Below are 9,524 nucleotides of genomic sequence, written 5' to 3'. Positions count from 1 at the left end.
GATGGCTTGCTTTTTTTTATCAGTTACTCAAAAGCCTCTTTTTTTTTTTTTTTTAACCAAAGCCTAATTATGTATCCCAAAATGGTAGCCAGTACCAGTCCAGGGAAGTTTACAAATGTATTTATGTAAAGTCAGTCAAGAGTCCCTGGTTCTGATGGTCAAGAGGCTGACTTTGAGGGTTTGTCTTTTTGAGTAAGTGGTAGATAAAATGTAATGCAAGCCTCCTGCTGGTGTGGTCGAGGCCCCGTTGATGGCCCTGCCTCAGGGCTCCAACCATCACATTCCAAAGGCCTGGCCAGGTGGTCTCCACCAGCGTCCTGGGCTAGTCCCATGCTCTGGACGCCGGGGAACTTTCAACATGTTGGACAGTCGAGCTGTCTAAAAATCATCCATTGGTCCATTTCACAAATAGCTGTTGAGTCCCTATTACTTATAAGACATTTCGGTGAACTCACAAAAGAGTCCAGGTGCCTTCCTGGGAGCCAGGAAGAACCTGAACTGTTGTGGTTTTTAAAGCTTTGGACTGGTAGCAAGTACTTTTACCACTTGGTTCCTCACAGAACATAGCTTGATGCTCTAAAGAGCTTTGTTTCCTAGAAGCAGTGGTTCCCAGCCTTGTGGTGCCTCAGAATCATTCAGGAAGCTTCAGAGGTGCTTCCATCTGACCCACCATGTCTGGATAGAACCTCAGCACCTAATTTTTAAAGTTCCCCTCTGCCCCCTCGAGGATCCCGACCTGCACACAGATTTGGATTGAGTCGCTGCTGGAACCGACCCCATTGTGATGCTCTGGGCAGCCCTCACTCCTCATGCGGCACAGGTACCCTGGGGTGCAGGGAACAAGAGCGAAGAGTCCCTGAGGCACTAACTGCTCGGTGTAGTGTCCTGCCCATCCTAATGATTCCACTTTGTAGATGGCCCCGCTCCCTCCAGGATAGTTTATGGATTCTCTTCAGATCTGGAAATAGTTATTTGAATTTCACAGGATACTGTTATGGAAGTCTCATAAAGCAGTTTATTGTCTTATTTATAACAAAAAGATGGGGGAGGGTGTCCTAGTCATCAGACTTCCAGTCATTCTCAAAAAATGCTCATCAAATCTTAGGCCAAATCATGCAAGACTTTCAGCAGAATTCCAAAAAGAATCCAACTTCCACTGGTTCCAAAAGGACCATTGCTACAAGTTGTGTTCTCGAAATTTCTTGGCTTTTGCCAGGTGCCAGGTTTTAAAGAAAGAACACCTTTAAGGTACACCCTGGCCATAATAAAATACTCTTGTTACTGGAAAAATGCCAGTGTTTTACGTTTGCTGCAGTACAGAGCATCTCTCAGCAATAAGACTCAGACGTTTATATTTGTTCACATCTGTACGCATTTGAGCTAGCGTTATAGTCTTGTGTATGTGTATAAACTAAATTGAGGCCCCTTTGATTTATTAAACAGTTTATGTCAAGAGGAACTATTATCAATTTACTCTTCTGTAAATGGAAATGGTTTTAATTGCATTTCATTTTTCAAATCATAAAGCTAAGGTCAGGGAGATGGAACACACTGCAAACATCATCCCCATGTATCTGGTCTACCCAGGACTATCGGCTATACTGTCCACACTCCCACCACCTCCAGCAGCTGCTGAAATCGAGGCCCAAAGATGGCTACCTGGGGCTCACACAGCTAGAAAGTGGAGCTCCAAGAAGGAGCTAGGTTTCCTGGCCCCGTTTTTTGACCGCAACTCCGACCAGCAGCAGTCACAGATGTTCATCAGTGCACAGACTGTTAGTAGTTTCCATGTTCCTTCTGGCCCCTGTGAAGGTTTCCCTGGAGCCAAGTCAGAAGCCACCCTGACCTTTCTCTCACTTGGACCAGGCACAACAGGGACCAGCGTTTTCTAGCATCAGGGAATTTGTTTTACTGGGATACTCTCCCAAAGGGCAAAGAAAATAATACTGTTATTGACCTTCCTCTATTACTCTGGAGAACTTTGGATAATACATCGCTGGAAAGAAAAATGGCTCGTGTCTTCAGGTCTGAAAAACAGACTATGGCAAAGAACCAGGAGCAAGAACAGATCATACAGGGTGATACATGCCACATTCTAGAAGGCCCCCTGCACTCTGCACACACAGATCCTAAGCATGATGGAGCTCTTGCCACAGTTTGGCCACAATATTCTGTTTGTTTCCTGAGAAAAGGTTTATGTTTCAAGAGTTAAGAAGGTGAAGACACATCAGTGTCCTTGCATGCCCCAAAGACCACCCTTGAGCGGAACAAAAAGAGACTGGCTCCTAAAACTGAGGCCAGAGTCTCTTTGCCTGTTGCCTACTGCAGCTTAAACCACAACCTCACTCCCAGACAACCTAACAAGCCCAGCTGACAGCGCCAGGAATCGGGCATTTTAACCAACTGAGCCACCCAGGCACCCTGGAATCGGGCATTTTAAACAAGAGCACCATCCTCTCTGTCTCAAATAGGCTCTCAGATGTGCCCTCCAAAACTAGCAGATGACAGCAACCAAAACAGCAGGAACTCTGAAATGATGCTCTTTCTGGGTAATATAAAAGAATTTTCTAGAATTGGAGATTGCTTCTTTTTATTGTTACCATTTTAAATTAAAAGTACTTTGAATACCCAGGTCTCTGCCATCCTAAATGAAATTAGATAAGATGAAGGGGGTGAGAATTTATAACAGGCTGTCATGTTTAGAAATATTTGTCTGGAAGATTCTGCCTCTTACAGAACAAATGAGAAATCAGCGAGTCCCAGTTAGCATCCTCCCTTTTGTACCATGTCTGACAAGAAAAACACCAACTGGATTTTTTTTTACATTCACACCAAGATATTCCCAAGATACTCACACCTCATATATCAGAGGACATTGTGTCTGTAATCAAAATTTCTATTTAAAACATTATTTGGAGAAATAAAGATTAAATGACTAAATTCTCTCTGGGACAAGAGTTCCCTTCCCCGTGTGTCCAGGTATAATTTTTAATCTTCCACTTCTATGTACCACCTGTCCCTCTAGCAAAATGTTGAGCTTGACAGAGAATATTCTACATAAAGAGGTCACACTTGTCAGCTTCCACCTTGACGTGGGGTCCTGGGGGTCTGAAAATTAGAGTGTGCCTCTCACCGAGGGTGTGAAGTGGGAAGGGGCTTACTATTATAGCTCCTGAAAGGATCTTTTTGACTTCAGAAAATAGCCTGGCGAAGAAAAGCTTTTTTTCCCATGAATACTCAGGGACTGCATTATGCTCCTGAGATGGCGGAGGTGAGTACTTTGGATCAATATTCCCTAAGAAATGGCCGCTGGGCTAAGTGCAGGCAGAGGGCCTCAATAACAGATCTCCCTCCCGCCAAGCCTACAGAGCATTTGCCACAAATCTGCTATGAACAGTTTGAACCAGCGAGGGCTGCCCATTAATGGCATCATCTTCTCCTCCCTTTAAAAAATGTCACCCCATTTTTTTTCTATGTTGATGGCTGATTATGGGTCCACTAGAAACAGTTATTTCTATGGCCTGCCTTCAGGGAAATCTTGGCATCTTCATTTTAAGGCACCAGGGAAAGGTACCTTGGAACTGTTTCAACCTGAGGAAAGAAGGCAGAATGCCAGTAAGAAAAGTCAGATCGGGGAAGATGTATTTACTAACCACCCATGAGATTTTCATAAAACAGCCAGTGTATGGATTTGTACTTTACACCATGTAGTCTATATTTTTTTCCTTCTAAAACTAATGATCTGTCCTCATTCTAGCCCCGTACCCCATCCAGTCAATAAGCAGATTCTCTCCAGATTAATGCAAACACACAGGGGATACAGGGCTTTCTTATGTACAGAAGTAGCATCATATAATACACATCATTACAACTTCTTTTTTAAACTTTGCAATATGTCGTGGGCACCTGTCCTCCTCATTTATCCTTTTTTAATAGTTGCATATTGTTCCTCAGAAGAGATGTACCTTTCTTAACCCATCTGTGGGCTTTTGGGTGGTTTCCAATGTTTGTTACAACAAATGTGCCTACAGTAGACACCATCACACCTATAGCCTGGCATACCATTGCTTTTAACTCTGTAACATAAATTCCCAAAAGTGAAAATACTGAGTCAGAGAGTTCATGTAATTTTAGCACTCATAGGCTATTTGATGATTCTAGAATTCTATAAAGTTAGTTTTGGAGTTGCATTTCAAAAGGCAGGGGGCGCCTGGGTGGCTCAGTGGGTTAAGCGTCTGCCTTCGGCTCAGGTCATAATCTCAGGGTCCTGGGATCGAGCCCCGCGTCAGGCTCCCTGCTCAGAAAGGAGCCTGCTTCTCCCTCTCCCTCGGCCCCTCCCCCCTGCTCATGCTCTGTCTGTTTCTGTCTCTCAAATAAATAAATAAAATCTTAAAAACAAACACGAAGCTAGGATCCGTGTCTTCTCATGTTTGGGAACTCATTGAATTACCCATCAGCTTAAGAAAAGAAAAAAATATTTTTAAAGAGTGGCACCCAGGTGAAAGGTAGAATTTCAGCCACACTAAAATGAGGCATTTGTTGGTGGGAGACAGTGAGGCCTCCTGTTCAGCTTGCCTAACCCACATGTCCCACGTGTTTCCATGATAGCATTCAGAAGAAGTCCCTGATTTTGGAGACATTTCTGAAAAAACTAATATAAATGCATCAAAATACACTATAAGTTCACCTTTCATCATTGATGGAGAGGAGTATAGGCTCAAGAGTCAGAGTGGTGGCTTCAGATCCCAGCTGCACACTCTCAGCGTGGCCTGGAGCCCCTGAGTGCTAACCATTCTGACTCTTGCTTTCCCACCTGTGTATTAGGGTAGTAAGACTGATCATGGTGGCCAGCCTCAAAGATGGCACCAGCGATCATGATCTCCTGGCATCCACACCATTGTGCAGTCCCTGCCACACTGATTCAGATGATCTATGTGGCCCCATAGAGCATACAGCAGAAGTGATGGGGTGTGTCTTCTGATATTAGGTCATAAAGCTAATGCAGCTCCCACCATGGCATCTTGGATTGCTGGCTCTGCAGAAAGTCAGGCACCAGGCAGTGATGACACTCAGGCAGTGCTGTGGACACGGACAGCCCATGGGAGGGAGCCATCCTGAAAGTGGGGCCTCCAGCCCTGGTCAAGTCTGCATGGGACTGCAGCTCTAGCTGACTGTAACCATCCCTTCACGAGGGAGCCCAAGTCAGAGCCCCCAGCCAGGCTGCTTTGGAATTCTTGACCCACAGAAACAACCTAATGTGGTAAATGATTACCGGCCTTCTAAGCCACCAATTTCGGGGGTGATTTGTCACTACACGGTCATGATCACTGACCTAATGGCTGACTGAAGATGAGGTGAGGACAACATGCAGAAGGCACGTGCTAACAATGGCACATTCTAATGGTACTTTCGGTGGCATGATGGTGAAGATGGGTGTAGACTCTTTTCCTTTGGACCCTGACTACATCACTTTACATCACTCTATTGTACACCTGAAACTAATGTAACACCTTCTGTTAACTACACACTCTCCCCTCCACTCCCCTGGGTTCGCACACAGATGTTCTGAGGTTGGAGGGGGCAGGCATCACCTCAGGGGCTCACCTGCTTCCTTGTGTGTCTGGAGTCAGTCCCGGCTGTCAGCTGAGATCGTACCTGGGGCCGTCAGCAGAACACCTACATGTGGCCTCTGTGTGTAGCTTGGGCTTCCCCACAGCATGGAGATGAGATCCCCAAGAAAGACCCAGGCAGAAGCCGCATGGCCTTTACTAACCTGGTCTCAGAAGTCACACAGCGTCCCTTCCACCGCACTCTATTCGAAGAGTGGTCACAAAAGTCATTCGGTTTCAAGGGAGGGACACAGACGCCACCGCTCAATGGAAGGCACGTCAGAGAGTTTGCAGAAATGTTTTAAAACCTGCACCACATGGCATTAACATTATAGGAAATTCAGAATCAGTATTCTTTCACATCCTGTGGAGGGATCTGATAGACATCAAAGAACTCAAAATAACGAGAATGAGTTCTCATGAGCACTTGACCTAAATAACTCGGTCTCCACAACTGCCTTGGGTGGTACTTCGTGGCAGACAGCTAAATGCACTTTAGCCAGCTGAAGTACATAAATAACTTATTAAATGCTCTTGGCTACCTCACAGGTGGTCCAGAAGGGCCACACAGAAGGCTTTGGGGCAAAAAGAGCCAGGAGCCCAAATCACCTTGCCAGACAAGTCCAGTTGCAGCTCACACCATGGCATGGGGCCCTCACCACCTCTGAGAGACAGATGCTCTCCACGCCTTCCGGTCTCTCGTCTGCATCCTTGTCTCGTGGGAACAACTCAGGGCTGAGCACCTCTACCCCACACTGTGAGGGGGACCTTACTGGAGGACACTGATCATTTCCATTTTCTTCCAGCGGAGCCTAGCTGCAAGGGAGGCTGGAGAAAGTAATTTCTGGGGCCTGCTTTGGGGAGGCAAGACTCATGGGATGGGAAATTATCCGAATATAGGAAGAGTGTTCAAAAGGTGCAGGGTTTGCAGAAAGCATAATCAGTGTCCAGTTCAGGTGGGTACTACCCTTTCCTCATTTTATCAGTGAGAAAGTCAATGAGATTAACTCACCCAAGGCCACATAGCTCTTAAATGGTGGAGACGAGAGGGTGAAAGCAGGCATTGTGCTCTGAGCCCCGGCATCTGACAGCCATGGCACGCTGGAGAAGAAACAAGGGCCCATTGCTCGTGAGCTTATGAAATCCCACCCTGGCGGGAGGATAAAAGGAGTGCCTGCTGGTCTTATCAGAATCCATTACTTGGGAATTACATTTTTTTATTGAGGCACAAAATTAAATTTTTTATTGAAAACTTTTCTTCAGAGTGACTCGACTTTGAGGCTCAGGTTGGGGGTTTGGGACTGGCCCCTCTTCTCCTCAGCATCGGCGGCCCTTGGTTGAGGCCAAGCAGGGAGTGCTGCACAATGTGTGCTCAGGGATTTTTCCTTCTCTCACTCTTGCCAGTTGCCATGGCTCTGGGATGGCCTGTTAACTTGCTGGCAGGTGTAGAGCTGTGATTTCCACAACCAAGTGCTTTTGGAACCAAAGTGGAAGGTAGAGAATGGACAGAAGGCACATGGGTGTGCTAGCCCCAAGCAATGTGTTCACTGCGGTGCTGCCTAAAACTCCATTGTTTGCCATGAATTCAAACATCTCTCCGTCTCATGGTTCGCATCTTCAGCCTGTGAAAGCAAAGCCGAACTGGTTCGGAATCCATGAATTTGGTACTGCAGACATGCCAGTGTGAGGGCCTTAGTTATAATCACGGAGTGCAGAATTAACCCCATTTCCCATGAGTCCTGGTGAGTTGTGTTTACAGGTTGGGTCACACAGAAATAAGAAATTTCTCCAATGTACAAGAAAGAGGTAGCTCAAAATGGTGACCTACATGCCTCCTCTCACTGAGGTGGAAATTCTAGGCTATTCCTTTGGAGTCAAATTGCCAAAACACAGATCAGGTGTTTCCGTGCTTTAGGGATTAGAACCGTATGTGTTCTTATGCCACCAGATCACCCTCCATGCTTTGGTAGCCCCTTGACAAGAAGAGGGAGTCATGACTCTTGTATTTCGCTATGATTTGAATTCTCCCACCATGACACCTGCATCCTCTTCAAGGTTTATCTCTGTGAGCCAGTTTCCTTCTTGCTCTCAACTAAATGTCTCCACTTACTGGTCATGTTACCTCCTAGGGCCTTCCATTTCCCCATCTGTTATGTGGGGGTAATCCATACAACCTCATAGAGTAATTGTGAGAAGTCAATGAGTAATTCAGATTAAGGCCTTAGAGCATGGGAGTAAGAAGAGCTCAAAGAATTTTAGCTGGTATTACTGTTACAAATCCACCATTAGTTGAGGTTCTTGGTCTCTGGTGAAGACTTCAAGCCATCAGCACTTCCCGGGCCAAACTTACCACTAGTGGCCAACAACTGGGAACACTCCATGTACCACCAAGACCTCACACTCTCTGCCACACACATTAAACACCCGTGTGCACACAGATCCACTGGGGATCTTATGGAAATGCAGATACTGATTTGGTAGGGCTGAGGTGCAGTCTGCAATTCTGCACTTCTAACCAGCTCCCAGTGGCAACAATGCTATAGGCTCATGGTCTGCACTCTGAGTCACCAGACTCCGAAAAATGTTCTCCACTGTTGCTGCCATAGTTGATACACCTGTAAGGCTGGGTCAGAAAACTGCTTTAGAAAACATTTCAGGTAGAAGTTGGGAACTGCTCATCAGAGCTGACTTCCCACTGTTGGACATGGATCTAAATGCTCCAAATGCTCAAATATTTGCCAAATTAAGTGAGGTCAGCCATTGTCCTGAAGATGCTTGCTGTTTTTCAATTAGTATTATTTTAAAACGGATCAATGTTGAATTAAAGTTAACTCAAATTGTCAAACCGACGACTCCCCAAATCCTTGAAATGTTAGGTTGAACCATACAAAATTGTTGATATTAAACTTTTTATTTTTACTAATCAAAACTGTAATTTATTGAGACTCAATCTAACAGTTGCCACTTCACTTGACAAAACCAGCCAGTACTGCAGTGAGGAAAAGACCTTTGAACCAGGAAACACCATTCCTCTTCTGTTTAGGTTTTTGTGGATGACGTTAACAGATGAGAAGTTTTATGTATTGCCCGAGAGCCACTCCAGTTGACGTGACAAACATGAATGAAAGTATTAAGAAAACTATCTTGGAGGCAACTTCCCACTTAAATTCCTCATTTAAACACTTGGGGTTTTAAAAGTGGTGCCTATGGGCATCTGGCTGGCTCAGTTGCTGGAGCGTGGGACTCTTGGTCTCAGGGTTGTGAGTTCGTTGAGCCCCACGGTGGGTGTAGAGTTTACTTAAAAATAAAATCTTTGAAAAAATAAAAATAAAAAAACAGAAGTGGTACCTGAGGCAGTGCCACCCGTAAAAATAGGCAGTGACACCTCAACTTTGCAATTTTTAAGACTATGTATGCTGAGTGGTTGGGTTTGTGGTAGTCAAGGCACAACTGAGCCAAGCCCAGTTCTCACAACGACCACGTTTCCATCTAATCAAGGGCAGGCATGTCAGAGATCTATAAAACATTACTGCACAATTCTGTTGTCTAGCCCAGGAGAGGGCAAACCTTTTCTAGTAAGTATTTTAGGTTTTGCATGCCATAGAGTCTCTATTGAGATGACGAAACTCTGCCATTAAGGTATGAACAGAGCCATAGACAATAGTAAGCAAATGGGTGTGGTCATGTTCCAATAAAACTTTATTTACAAAACAGGCTCATGGCCAGATTTGGCCAGCTGACCCCTGGGTTAGCCTCTACTGTTATAATGGTAGAACTGGTGAAGTACCACAAGAGTGGCAATAATTCTGGAATCTCAGTACAACCTTAGAAGGTATAAGATCACAGTTGCTGCAACGAATGAGTCAAGACAGCTATATAATATGTGTTTGTTTTTTTTGAGTTCTCTTTAAGCTG

The sequence above is a fragment of the Callorhinus ursinus genome, unplaced genomic scaffold, assembly GCF_003265705.2.
Source record: "Callorhinus ursinus isolate GAN/ISIS: 27379988/994484 unplaced genomic scaffold, GSC_fseal_2.0 scaffold29, whole genome shotgun sequence".
In the NCBI taxonomy this organism is placed as follows: Eukaryota; Metazoa; Chordata; class Mammalia; order Carnivora; family Otariidae; genus Callorhinus; species Callorhinus ursinus.
The sequence above is the reverse complement of the archived record's forward strand: the minus strand, read 5'-3'. Positions refer to the sequence as shown.